The 14,192-nt window shown below is 47.8% G+C and overlaps 1 pseudogene; it reads right to left on the bottom strand.

Annotated features, from left to right (window-relative positions):
• Nucleotides 1–1,636: 1,636 nt before the first annotated feature.
• Nucleotides 1,637–13,951, bottom strand: LOC149350624 (uncharacterized; annotated as a pseudogene).
• Nucleotides 13,952–14,192: the final 241 nt, after the last annotated feature.

Below are 14,192 nucleotides of genomic sequence, written 5' to 3'. Positions count from 1 at the left end.
TTCGCTAGTGTTTGCAGCCTTTAATGTTGGTCTTAAGACAGTGTAAGCATTGTTTCACTGTGTGGGATTTTTTAGCTGTTTTGCAGAGGTGTGTGTGTATGCATGCAGAGTTCTTTTCCACGGGTTTGTTATGTGGCTCATGGAACCTTCATGTTGCAGAAGAAATTTTTTAATTTCTGTGTTGTACTGGAAAGTGAGCAGTATTTATATCCACCAGGTGTTTCAGGGAAGAATAAATAGTTGTCAAAAATATGGCTTTTGCTGCATACTATTACCAGTGTTAGCAGACACCAGAAAGCTGGTGAGGTGTATTTAGTAAGCTGGTTAACTAATTTCTGATAATTAACTTTTTAACTAACACAGGTTTGCAACTGGTTGCAGTTAGAGACTTTTAGCCAGTCGTTAGTAGTAGCCATATCAGTTTTTAGAATGTACGAAACATGATTACTTTCGCCGCTGTGGCTCGACAAAATTTGGCTGCATCGTGCGAAAATACATGCGCTTTTGAAAGCACACAGGGAGAGCAACCCCTCCAGTTCATGTAACTGCTACAAATCTCTAATATCAACTAGACGCCTAACTCTGATAGTTAAAAGGTTCATTAATAAAAATTAGTTAACCAGCTTACTAGGTAAGACGATTCACCAGTTTTCTGGTGCCTTCCAACACTGGCAATACTATGCTGAAAAAGCCATATATTCAACTCAAAATACCTGTTTTTTGAAAATTACTTAGTCTTCCCTGAAACACCTCGTATATATGTAAGAAAAACCTAACGGTATTTAATTCACGACGTTTTGGTCGGAGGGCCAGCCGTTTTCAAGTGTACTACAGCATTTCAAGCACACAGCTTTTATTTTGAATGCTGTACTATACTCGAAAAAGGCTGGCCCTCTAGCCGAAACATCGTGAATTAAAACCTGTTATGTTTTTCAATTTCTATGTGTCAGTCATTGTTACTAAGAGGGAACTGAGGGGAACTGTGCCGAAGCCAATATTCTGTTCCTCTATTGTTCTCCATAAAATATTTTGATGCATCATGCATATCTTCTAGCGCGTATGTACACTTGTGCTCAATAAATATAATAATTTGCATTTTGCTTCTATTATTCTTTAAGCAGTCCAGGATACAGTGTTCACAAAATGATTTTGAAGTGATAACACTACGTTGGTAAAAGTGTTATACTGTGTAGTAGGAATTATACTGTCTTCGGACTTGAGTCTTTTGAATAACGGTGGCCAATTGTCGGAAAGTCGTTGATAGGGTGTTGGTACACATTGTCGGTATGTGGTTGATAAGAAGTGTAAAGACTTTCTATGTACTTGAGTCTTATGGACAACGGTGGCCAATTGTCGGAAGACCGTTGATAGGGTGTTGGCAGACATGATCGGTAAGGGGTCAATAGGAAGTGTAGAAACTGTCGATAAGGGGATCATAGGAAGTATAAAGACTTTCTATGTACTTGAGTCTTTTGGATATCGGTGACCAATTGTTAGAAGACGGTTGATAGGTTGTTACTACAATGTATAAAGACGTCCAAAAGACTTTCTGTTCAATGTTGATAGGTTCTATTAACAATTGTCGAAAGACTTTCTAAAGAATGTTACTAAAATTTTTTGTAAGGGCATACACTGGCTAATCCAACTCCTCTGGGCCTGGATGATGGCCCTGCCCACGCACTTTGTCAGGGCCGGTGCAAACGAAGAGGCAGTCAGAATCCGAGTCACTGCCCTCTGTCTGCTCAGTGATGGTGACGGCCTTGTCGGTCGAGTCCTCATCCTCATCATCCGTCAGCTCCTCAGTAGTGTCCGACGAAGATGTGCAGACCAAGTCGTCAGCCAAGTCTCTGCAATGGGCACGCGCTGCCGACCCTTGTCCTCGTCGTCGTCAGTCAGCTCATCGTCGTAGTCGTCGGGGTCGTGGGGCCGTGGCTGGGACAGGGAGGCGACCCACGAGCCCAGGTCGTGGTCTTGACTGAAACTGCTCGCGTTGAACGATCCCCGTTTGGGGGTGGTGGCCAGGGCCGCCTGCATCAGCTCCACCCTCTGGATGCTTTCGCCAGAAGATGCTGCAGGGGGCTTGATGAAGAGGCCCTTCCTCGGCGGTGGTGGAGGCCGATGTGATCGGTTCGACGAGTGAGCAAAAGGTTCCCCCTGTGTCCACCAGGAGTGGCCTGCCGGAACGCCTTGCTCTCTGGGCGGCTTCCAGGAGTTGGCAATGCCCCTTTTGGGCTTAGGTGCGACGACAGGCTCTGGATTGGCTGGCTCTTCTAATGCGGCATGGGCTCGTCACAGTCCAAGAAGTCTGAGGCCATGTTGAAGGTGGGCGCACGAAGTGGTCTTTGACGGTGCCAGTAGGCATCGACAACGTCATCATCACTGTCAGACAAGCCATCCTGCATGGAATGCGAGACGCCATTGGGAGGTCGTCCTCTGCCGATGCCGGTCGCTGCATGACGATTCACGAACCCAGGATTTTCCTCAGTCTTTTTCTTGAGAAACTGAAAGAAGGGCAGTTCTTGAAGAGGAATTCGTTGGCGGCCGCGGCACCAGCAAGGCAGAGGCTGGCAATCAACTGCATCTTCAAAATCCAACGGCGTCGTAGTACACTGGCTATAGTCTCTATCCATTACGCGGGAAGCAGTGGTTGTAACAGATTACGTTGTTACATATAGTCTATATCCATTACGCGGGAAGCAGTGGTTGTAACAGATTACATTGTTACGTAATTGTACGCACCCAAGGAGTAGTCACTGAGGGATGCTGATGCTGACAGCAGCTCAGTCGAACCACTGCCGGCCAACGGCGCACAGATCACACTTCGTTCTCATCGCGCTCCGTGCACGAGCCCAGCAAATGTCTTCTTCGTTGTCCAGTGACGATATGAACGCGGCAAAACGAATTACAAGCTGTGGACGCAACCAGGCTGACCAGAGACCGCCGCGTTACAATATTTTGATTTTGTATAATGTATATTGTTCAAAAGTGTTCTACTTATGCTTTTTATATTCCTTACACTCTGTTTACTAAAATACATTTGCCTATATATGATCTTCTTCTGTTTCTAGTAACGGGCATTTTATCTTCAGCTTTCCAGCTCTCCACCTTTCAATTTCTATTCCTGCCCTCGAGTTTTTTCACTCTCTTCACAAATAACGAAGGTTTTGAGTTCACATCCTCCCAGAATTCACCCACTCGGCTGAAATTTAGAGTGTAACAGAAAGCTAGAAAGTAATTGACCAGAACAGAGCACTACGGAGAGCGAGCTAAAGGTACCGTTATGGGAGAACGAGAGTACCGTAAATTACACAATGAACTGGAACTGATGATATCCTGCAGCGTGAGACCAGGATAGGGAAACAAACTTGGGCGGACGAGTTCGAGTAGGCTTAGATCAGGCTTGGAAATTTGCCCGGATAGGGCAGCCGTGGCCTAGGACACGGCTAGTTCGAGAACAAGTCTAGAGGTGTTAGTCATGGCATTAAAAGGAAACTTGACTGACAGTGATCACGTACTGACTCCAGACTTTGGGGGAAAGATATATGCAGTTGGTACTGCCTCAGGGTGGTCACTTTTACAGCCAGTTTCAGATGCGGCAGTAAACCTTTCATCTTGCTATGAAGGCAGCTTCAGATGGATTTCGCGGGCTGGCGTCTAATGTACAAATTCATCTTCAAAAAAAAAAAAGGCTGAGGCTTAAATTGGTTAAGCCTGGAGAATGCGAAGCATCATCGTGTCGCGTAATTTGGAGGCGCACAACCACAGCGACGGCGCGAGGTGGGCCCCCGTTTCTCCACTGTCGTGACGTCAATGCGTCACGTGGTGTGACGCCATGTATCACGTGATTTGGAAACGCACAACCACAGCGACGGCGCGAGGTGGGCCCCCGTTTCTCCACTGTCGTGACGTCATCGTGTCACGTGGTGTGACGTCATGTATCACGTGATTTGGAGGCGCACAACCACAGCGACGGCGCGAGGTGGGCCCCCGTTTCTCTACTGTCGTGACGTCATCGTGTCACGTGGTGTGACGTCATGTATAACGTGATTTGGAGGCGCATAACCACGGTGATGGGCTGAAGTGGTAGCTAAAGTAGTATGCTTCGCATAAAAAGAGTTCACCATTTGGTCTAGGTGCGTGGCAATGCCTATGTACGCGGCAACTGTTGCCAGCCGCTGCACACCGAGTGATGTCTCCGAACCCTCTCTCGAACGTAATCGTTGTGTTCTGTGTCATCTAGCACAACAGGACTCTCTTCTATCAGCTTTAACTGTGCCGGATCGTTGCCAACCAGACATTCGCCATGGCACTGCACTCGCTAAGTCAAGATGTGCTGCCACCGTACGAACGTCCAGCTGGTCTCTGAACGCGGCTTAATACGCCCTTTTGGCACTGGCGTGTTCTGATAGCTTTCCAGCCGCCCGATGGGCCTCGCAGAAACATACTGCGACTACAAAAACCGCGTTAGGCTCCCAAGAGGTAAGTAGCCGAGCCCACAGCAGCTCCTTGATCCGCAGGCGAGTTGAAACGTTGCCGTCGCTGCTTAGTGCCACGGTCGACGTGGACAAATCTGTGAGAGCCTTAACTTGGATGGTGGCAGGCGCACGCTATGAGAAGTCGGAAAATTGTTGGAATGTGCTCATGAACATTTGTGAAGTTTGTGCGAGATCTTGTGGCTAGCAACGCTGCGTTTCTTTCCAGCCGATCGCCCATATGGCGGAGTCCGGGAGGAGAAATGGCGTCTGCTGTGGCGTTCGCAGTGGTGCTTCTGGAGGAGTGCGGCTACGAGTGACGTCAATTAGAAGGCGGTCAACGCGCGGTCTCTACACTATGGCGCGCCATTGTTGCGCAATCATTCAGCAGTAAAACTGGCGAGGAGGTCCGACGTGGGTTCACTCCAATTCACAAGAGTCTCAGTATGCCGGCATACAACGGACCCGTATGACCACCCTTGCCGTCCCTGTGAGTGACTATAAGCATAGCGCATATGACTGGAAAGACCGCATTCTAACTCTTCAGCGTTATGCTCTGAGTTTCGTCCCGCATAGTCTCGATTTTTGGCAGGGTGACCGCATGTAATCTTTTTTCTCGCCACTAATCTTTATTGTGCGCTCGAAATTATTCATTGCAGAAGAATTTATATTCAGCTTTTTTATGGAGTTTTCGGGTCCTTTGTGTGTCATTTCTTACGTTGAATCTATGAGTCCTGTTAACCTTTTCGACCCCTTCTAGTGACCTTGTTTTACTCCATCTGTATGTCCGATAGACTTTCGTCGAAATTTCCGGAGCCCTCCACTACGGCGTCTCTCATAGCCTTAGTCGCTTTGGGACGTTAAACCCCATAATCCAACCAACATTTCATGTTTTTTTTTCAGTACATTAAATCCCAAGAGTTCTTGCATTCATGCAAGTAAATTTCGTTCATGTTTTACCGAGCGTCATTGTATCCTTTAATGTTTCTGATCGTCGATGTCTATGGGTTTTAATGCATTTGTCTGTTCACTTCCTACTTGTTCATTTTTCTACTGAGTTCCCGTTTTCTGTGTTAAAGAAACGGTTGGACAAGGATTTAATTTGTATGCTCTTCCCTCCGCCTATGTACATCTCAGTGTATTTTTGTTTACCGGGACATGACGTACTCAAAAGAATATAAAAGGCCCTTCTCCTCGTCTACAAAGAAATTTTTCTATAAACTCCACACCGAGATATTACTCATTAAAACATGGTTAGAGAAGAAGGGCATTTTTGTGTCTACCACAAAATGCTGCCAATGTGGTGCTCCTGAAACGATTGAGCATTGTTTCCTCAATTGCAAAGATGCAAATACTCTTCTGAGATATCATGCAATGGACCATGTGAAAAAGATTAAATTAGACACCACATTCTGTACGATACCTAACTGCACTGCTATTTGTAGATAAACCCTTAGACTCTTTCTTCCACATAACTGCAGCGTAAAAAACGAAGACCAGGAAGGAAGAAACACCTACGACACGGACAAACGCTGCCCGTTATTTTTTACGCTGCAGTTTTGTGGAAACAAAGTGACCAACTTGCCCAAAAGCTCGTTTTAGTAAAACCTTAGACTTTTTCTTTTTAATTGGATTACACAGCCTCTGGATGGGGTGATATTGTGAATCAGTTGTTTCTGCTAAAGACCCCTTCAGTAGAATCATTGTGCGCCTAAAATAAGTGCATGCCCGGACCATATTTTCGGAACAGAGTGGCGCTCATTGTTAGTGCTGTGATCGTCATTGCCTTTTTTTTCTAGTGCTTTATTCCTTAGGTGTGTCGTATTATGATGAGTCAGTTATGGGCCCTGCATTGCCTCTTGTCTCGTGCTTGGTTGCTTATAGGTGTGTCTTGTTACGCATAATATAGGTTTGCCGCTGTGTTCCTGATGTCTGTACATAGTTCATGTACGTAAAATATTACATCAGTGTAACTGATAAGGTGTCGAAGCAGGAAAGTGGCGATGGCGTTGTGTGCCAATGGTGTATCAACCAAGCTCATCTGTAAGCGCCGCCGCGTGTTCCAAACCTGCTCCTGGTCATGAAGAATGTTATTTTATTTTATTTCATTTTAGGTCACGCAAGCTTCACACAAGGACCACCGAAATCTGAGAGTGGCGGCCTTTGTTGCTATAGCGCACTGGAAAAGAAGACGTTGCGTGGCATGGGTGGTGGAAGACGTGGTGAAGGAAGAGCGGGGACACGCGCCTATCGCTCGCTCCGGACGCCTTTGGAGGGAAGACGCCGTGGACGTGGCCTGTTGCCCGCAGGGCCGCCAGCCGAGCGTAATCCAGCCCCTGGAGTTGAGGAGCTTTTGTAGCAGCGCATGGTAAGTTCCGTGACAATATTACAGACACATTTGCCGGGGCTTTAACTTCGTAGTGCGCAGTTGCGTTGACGGCGAGGGTTTTCTGCCATGGGCCCCTTTCTCACTCCCTGCACCCGGAACGCGGACGGGGCGCGCACTTTGATGAGCGTGCGCATTAGGGTTGAACAGAATAAGTAGGAATGTGGACCGGTGACTAGGGGTGGTATTCTGCCGGTGTCGCCTTTTGCGACATGTCGCATTAGGGCGGGGCCTAAAAAAGTGCGTACAGTTGCTCGAGGAAACGGGAAACGCCCCTGGCACTTTCGTCTGCGGTGCTTTCATTCACTCCAAGAAGCGACAATTTACCACTGCTGATTCACTAGTAGCAGTAGTTTCGTATCTTTCATAGCAAGAATATTTGCCATCACACGACGTGTAATGTTCAAAAAACATTTGAAAATTTAATATATACTCGCTTTACTTCATTTAAGTCTATAAAAAACCGCGAAAAAGCTCCAAATCTAATTTTGTTTCGTTCCGGATGGTTGTGCTAGGTTTCGGCTGCGTTTCGGACAGTTGCAGACGGTAGCAGTGTAGCTGGAGGTCCCATTAGGCTTGCGGGCTCCAGAATCGAGAGCGTATCAAAAACTAGGCTGAATTGCAGCTTAAACTTTATCGTCAAAGCAAGGTAACTCATAGCGAAAAGCAACAGCACCACTAGTTGCCTGTAAACATGCCGACCGGAATCGCAAGGACTGTGGAATTCGCTGAAGCAGGCGGCTCTCGCTTGGAAGGACGCCGCCATGTTTTCACGCTAAGGGCGCAAAAAGCCGTAGCTGCCGATTCCGTTCGTACGCTAACGGTAGCCCGTCGCCCGCGCGAATCGCTTCAGCGCATTCCGTTCTTCGACTAAGCGTAGTAAATTGGTGCGACGTCACGATGACGTAGCAGGAAGGAGGATCCGTGTCGTCACGCCGCCGTCACCGCGGCTCGAGCCAATCAGTGAAGAGCGAATGCGACATGTCGCAAAAGGCTACACCGGAAGAATACCACCCTAGGTGTCTAGCTGTCACCCGGTGTCAATGTTTCGGTTGCCAATCCGAGGGAGATGCACCGCTGGCGCTCCTCCTTATCTGGACTGGACCGTCGTCCTCGTCACTCTCAGGGCCTTGGCACCGACGTTCCAGGGGGAGGATTTTCTTTTCTGCGTAAAATCTCCCATCTTAGATTGCGTCTAAGGAGAAGAGGACATCTTGATGAATTTTGGGGGGAATCTTAACAACTAGCATCGATAGGAAGAGGCACATTTTTTTTTTGTTGCACTGGAAGATATTTTCGGCCTACGATACAGATCACGGCCTGGGCAAAGCGCAAGCCCGGCCCCAAAAGCTCAAACGGAAGGAAAAGAACAGAAAATCGATTCCAGTGCGGAATGCCTTATCCCTACGCTCACATTCAGACCTTCTCGAAAACTACAGTCCCTACTGCTTTTATTTTCCGACGCTTTCATGAGCTCTTTCTTTTCTAGGCAGCCGTAGAAACGACTGGCATACTGCTGTCAGCCATAAGGCACACCGTGCCGTCTCCTTCTAGAAAGCGCGTTCGTCATATCGTTGCTTTGTTGTGTGATTAATAACTAACATTAACATGCCACAGCGTTGACGAGCGTACGTTTATGTTCACTGCCCAACATTGAGAGAACGAAAAGGTGGTGGTTCCATTTCGCGTATTCTGTAAAGCTATTTATCGGGTTTCTGCGCTGAGCTCAAATACTGCTCTGACTCTGGTGAAATGTTTCGCTCAGCGCTCCTGCATGTGCGATATACTGTGCCGGGAACCTTAAACGCATCTTGGCGGTCCAGAGCTTTCGCTGGGCGACCCATCCTAGGTTCTAACCGCAATTTTTCAATGGGAAAGCATTCCATGTCACATTACCACAAAAGCCGGCGTCCGGCACCGTCCAGATCCCGAAATTACTAATTGACGTCGCCATGCTCTCACATTACATCGACAGTATACATAGTGGCATCTAGAGCAAAAATAAAAAATTCGCTGTGGCTTAGCTTGGTTAAGGCCGGTAATTGCGAAAGCAATATCCGTACCTACGCCATGGTTCAGCTGGTAGTGTAGCTGGTGGTGCTTGTGGTTAGACTTGTGGTGATGCATCGGTTATACAATCCAATCCAATCCAGTCTAATCTAATCTAATGTTAGGCCGCCGTTCATGTGCACCGCCGTCGCACACGGACGGCGCGAGATGGTCGCCCAGCTCTTCGGCGTGACGTCACAACACCTGTAGCGCTCCTGGCGGAGAGAGCCGGAGTTAGGCCGCCGTTGATGTGCACCGCCGTCGCACAAGGACGGCTCGAGATGGTCGCCCAGCTCTTCGACGTGACGTCACAACACCTGTGGCGCGCCTAGCGGAGAGAGCGGGAGTTAGGCCGCCGTTCATGTGCACCGCCGTCGCACACGGACGAAGCGAGATGGTCGCCCAGCTCTTCGGCGTGACGTCATAGAAAGGTCATGCGAAAGGTCATTTCATGTGCACCGCTGTCGCACCGCAAAGGCTTGAAAGTGAAAGTAGTATTGCTTTCGCAAGAAAACTAAAACTTCTTCCGAAGCGGCGGGGGATTCAACAAAGGACCTTGAGATAGCGAAGCGAGTAGGCAACCCATAGGCCTTGAAACATACTTCTCGGCCCATAAAGGTGAACCTAGTGCATGTGTTTCGTTACGACTGTATGCTAATGAGTAGGCGTGTGACTGGAAAGGAAGGAATTTTTAAAGAACCTCCCAACAGAGCTCACGATGAGATAATGTTTTCGCATTCCAAGCATGTAAGCAGTCTTAAGTGCCCTCGGTATTTTTTTTTATTCCCGACGGTAGGGTGTCGACTGGTACGACGGATCACACCAACTTGGTAGAACATGTAGAATTTATAAAAGGTGTCCCAGCTAATTTTAGCCAGGGTATGAAAATATGCTGAGAAACTCTAAGACGACGCGACTAAACGTATATTGCTGGTTATTGTACATAGCAAGTGACATAATTTTTGTGTTCCGCGTAATTGATCATTTCTCGAGGTTAATTAACCAACTTCGCAAGCAACGAATTTACGCGAAAAATTCCAATGATAAGGTTCTAGAACGATCCGCAAAACTTGCGACTGAAGAGTTTATAACTTTCCATCGATAACGTAGTTTTTTTTTCGATCACTGCAGATGCCCGCGCAATGGATAAAAATACCATGAGACATGGGCGCTTGTGCGCCGCGATTGGAATGCTCTCAAACGTTCCACGTACAAATGGACACATCATTTAGTCGGGTGTGCTGTCACTCAAAAGTCGACGGGGCAGCGACACAGGCGCTGGCTCTGCGATTTGCGCCGGCGATATGTTTCCCTCGCGGCGGTTCATGACAGGGACAGACAAGGACCGTTCTACAAGTTTCTCACTGCTATTTTCCACCTAATTTCATTGCTTGCAATATTGCGTAATTATCGACGAATTATGCAATTATGCAAAATACAAAATTAGTGTGACCTTTGTCTGCAGAATAGCCAGCAGCATAAATTTGGTCCCGTAGCCTTTGAATGCCTTGGTATATTTTTAAATCCTGGCTAATGTAAGCTCTGACATCGAGAATATGATGAGCTGCGACAAGCACGAATTGTAAAATTCATGTACTATCAGCGTCAAATGAAACGCGAACAAAACAACTGGAACTCGAGCACAAAAAATCAAGCATATTAGAGGCTGCAGATGAAATACAGGCGTGGGCTATTATCATTTCAGAAGAGCGGTATTTTCGGCTTCAATGGGAAAATCAACTGCTCATGTATTTTGCCTCCCTTGTATAATATCTGCGAGTTGTGCTGTTCGCGTTTCAATTGGCTTGTTCACGTTTCAATTGACGCTGATAGTACGAGATGCGAGTTGATGTTAGTAATTTTGTTCTGTTTCTTTTGATTTTATTAATCGCATTGAATTAGGTTATAAATTAAATCGTGCCATTTTGTTTTGCGTACCTTTAGGGGCTGATGGCGGCCAAGTTTTCTCCCGTGTCATCCCTGTTTCAAATACGTGGCGCAGCACGGAAAAGAAAATACAAACACGCGACACGGGTATAGGGATTGGAAAATTCAGGACAGCACTTTCGCCTTAATTCAGTTTCGAGGAACTGCGATGATTGATGAAAAAATTTCTTAAATACTACTCGGGGAAGTAATGTAGGGTTTTTACAAAATGACGCAGAGTAAAAGTGCCTCAGATAGACATTTTTCGGACTGTGCCAGAAAATACATACTACGCCCACTAACTGCGCTGTCAAGTGGGCATGTAAGAAGGGGCCCATTCCGTCCATCTTTCATTGTGAACAAGGAACCCGTAGGTGTCCTGAAACGTCATGTTTTAAAGACCATCTCTGGCGACTGTATGTTTTATTTACCACTATGCCAGAGAATTATCGGTAGCGGCATGGAGTATGGGTGGTTTTCTCCGCCTTTGTCTTGATACCGCGCCGTTAGTGAGAACTTCCTGTGAATGCTTTTTGCTCAGTAAATTACAATATGTGCCGTCTTTGCCAAAACTAATCAGTCTGTCAACACAGCGAGAGATCCGGGCTGGTGACGCCAGTCCGACGCTCCGTTTGCCAGCCCTTATCGTTCGCGAGTAAAACCTTTGTGACGTGGAGCCGTGCCATCACTTGTCTTCCGGGTGACGGATGATTGCATGAGAAGGTGGTAGGGAGAGCCTGTTTACTTATAGCAAAGACGGTATCTGTTACGAGGAGTTGTCCATGGGCCATTTTAGTATAAATCGTTCATCCTTCATGTCTACACCTGCATACCTCAAGAAGCAACGCTGACCTCGTTTGGCCTTGTCTCCTTTTCAGCGCATTCCTGCTGTGGGAGCGTGGAGACAGTTGCAGTTCACTACTGGAGGCTTCTGCCCTTCCAGAGCAGCCGTTGTTTGCTACCGAGCAGGGGCCGCTCATTCGATTCCTACGGGTCGGGGGCTTGGCGAAGGCGCAGATGGTGAGATCAGAGACAAGATTCTGTGATGACGGAGGGACTGCCACCATTTTCAGATACTGATCGAAGCACTGCCCACATGAGGTGTGCGACTGTAAATGGCCGGAAACTTGTTTCAGGATTGGTACGTTTAGAAATAAAAATGGAACACGTCAAATTAACCGTAACGGCGTCACCGGCAGACCCTATAAAAAGTTCTGTATTTGAATGTCTATAAATTGTGTAATGAAAGAGAATGATTTCTTATAAGTCTGCAGCAGAGAAGATACTATGACCTGGAAGGAACGAACTGACGAGGACGGCGCTGTTGTCCCTTCTGTGTCGTTGTTTACCCTGTGCTGCAATATCATAATAATGCACCAACTAGCTCAGCTATCCACCCTGATAATAAATGATTTCATCCGCCTGAGAACGTCCTCTTTTCGCTCCCTAGAATGTATCATAAGCCGCCGACGTCGCTCTAAACGAAGCATGACACTCGTACACCTCTTCTTATTTTTAAGGCGAAAGCCTTTAATGCCTCATACTGTCGCTAACAGCCGTTTCGGCAGATGTGTCCTCGTTTCGGTTACGTGCCTTATATGGCCATATGCTTATCATTACTTATTCAATACTTAATCGATGGCATTCGAATAATGTCGGAACGCCTTTTAAGGCATTCTATGGTAACTGCATGATAATTAATGACTAATTGAGTAGTAATAGTTTAGCAATTAACCTAATTAACCTTTCTAGTCAGACGAGATAAACAAATAAAACCGAGTAGGTAACTGGTCGAGTTGGTAATCGAATCAGCGTCTCCGGTGTGCGAGACGAGCACGCTAACCACTCCGCCATGCCAGCTCGATGGTTTGGAATGAACAAAGGCGAATACGGTGTCTTCGTTCACTGCCATCTTCCTCCCTTCTCGTTACGGCGAGGTTCACGCGTCCACCGAGATATGCGCGACAAATACATTTCCTTTCCTCAAAAACCAATTTACCGACGAGCGGGTCTACAGCCGAACGGGCGATGCCGTTCTGTGGACTCCCTGGCAGCGCTGCAAGACGCTTTCGCGTTTCACTCTTAGAGGCGCAGCTTAACATCGTAACCACACATCACTGACACAAGCAGCAACACCGCGCTTAAGGCTTTCGGCTCAGTGCACTTTAGGACAGCAAAGTGCCCCCTCCCCCCCCCCTGAATTTTTGCTGCTACTGGCTTCGGTCAGTGGAATTTCGACCATGTCCACGGTGCATGACAGGCACTGCGAGAACCATCATCCATGCTTGCTGCATATTGTAGCGTTTTGCAAGCTCATTGAGCAGAAGACATGTAATTATTTCATTTGGCTATGAAGGAAACGTTTTTTCAATTGTGATTTATTCATAAAAAGGGATGCAGCAGCTTTAAGGATCAAGAGTTATAAAAGTTGCGCTCTTCGCCATCTTTGTCGTCTATACGAATGTTAGTTTCTCTGCGATTTCATTTTGCAGGTTCTGCACGTGAGCAGCACTTTCTGCGACTTGGAGAACATTACCATGGAGCTGACATCAGCCTCCGACCTGCCCTTGATGCACACCCGCTTTTTGGGAGAAACGGTCTGCCACAACAAAGGCGGTCGATGAGCGCACAGTTCAGTCCCACGACTGCTGTTGTCGTCGAGGTCTGAGCTAGACCGGATCCGCTAGATATAGCCGCTTCGTGGTTCCGCCCTGCAAAGCTGCGGTGGCCACAACGGTCGCCTTGGCAGGTTCGTGTTGCCGAAGAAGATCAAGGCCACTGTGGACATCGAAGGCACCGTCGCTGGAAGGGGCCTTGCTGGAAAGCCACGTCGTCTGCGACCCAGGTCGTGGGCGTGACTTAAACTGCTCGCGTTGAACGATCCCCGCTTGGGGGTGGTGGCCAGAGCCGCCTGCATCAGCTGCGCCCTCTGGCTGCTTTCGCCACCAGATTCTGCAGTCGGCTTGATGAACAGGCCCTTCCTCGGCGGTGGTGGAGGCCAATATGATCGGTTCGACGAGTGAGCAGAAGGTTCCCTCTGTGTCCACCTGGAGTGGCCTGCCGGAACGCCTTGCTCTCTGGGCGGCTTCCAGGAGTTGGCAATTCCCCTTTTGGGCATGGGTGCGACGACAGGCTCTGGATTGGCTGGCTCTTCTAATGCGGCGCTGGGCTCGTCACAGTCCAAGAAGTCTGAGAAAATGTTGAAGGTGGGCGCACGAAGTGGTCTTTGACGGCGCCAGAAGGCATCGACAACGTCATCATCACTGTCAGACAACCATCCTGCATGGAATGCGAGACGCCATTGGGAGGTCGTCCTCTGCCGATGCCGGTCGCTGCATGACGATTCAGGAACCCAAGAT

This window comes from Amblyomma mixtum, chromosome 3 (genome assembly GCF_055824585.1).
Source record: "Amblyomma mixtum isolate Tamu chromosome 3, ASM5582458v1, whole genome shotgun sequence".
Classification (NCBI taxonomy): domain Eukaryota; kingdom Metazoa; phylum Arthropoda; class Arachnida; order Ixodida; family Ixodidae; genus Amblyomma; species Amblyomma mixtum.
The sequence above is the reverse complement of the archived record's forward strand: the minus strand, read 5'-3'. Positions and strand labels throughout refer to the sequence as shown.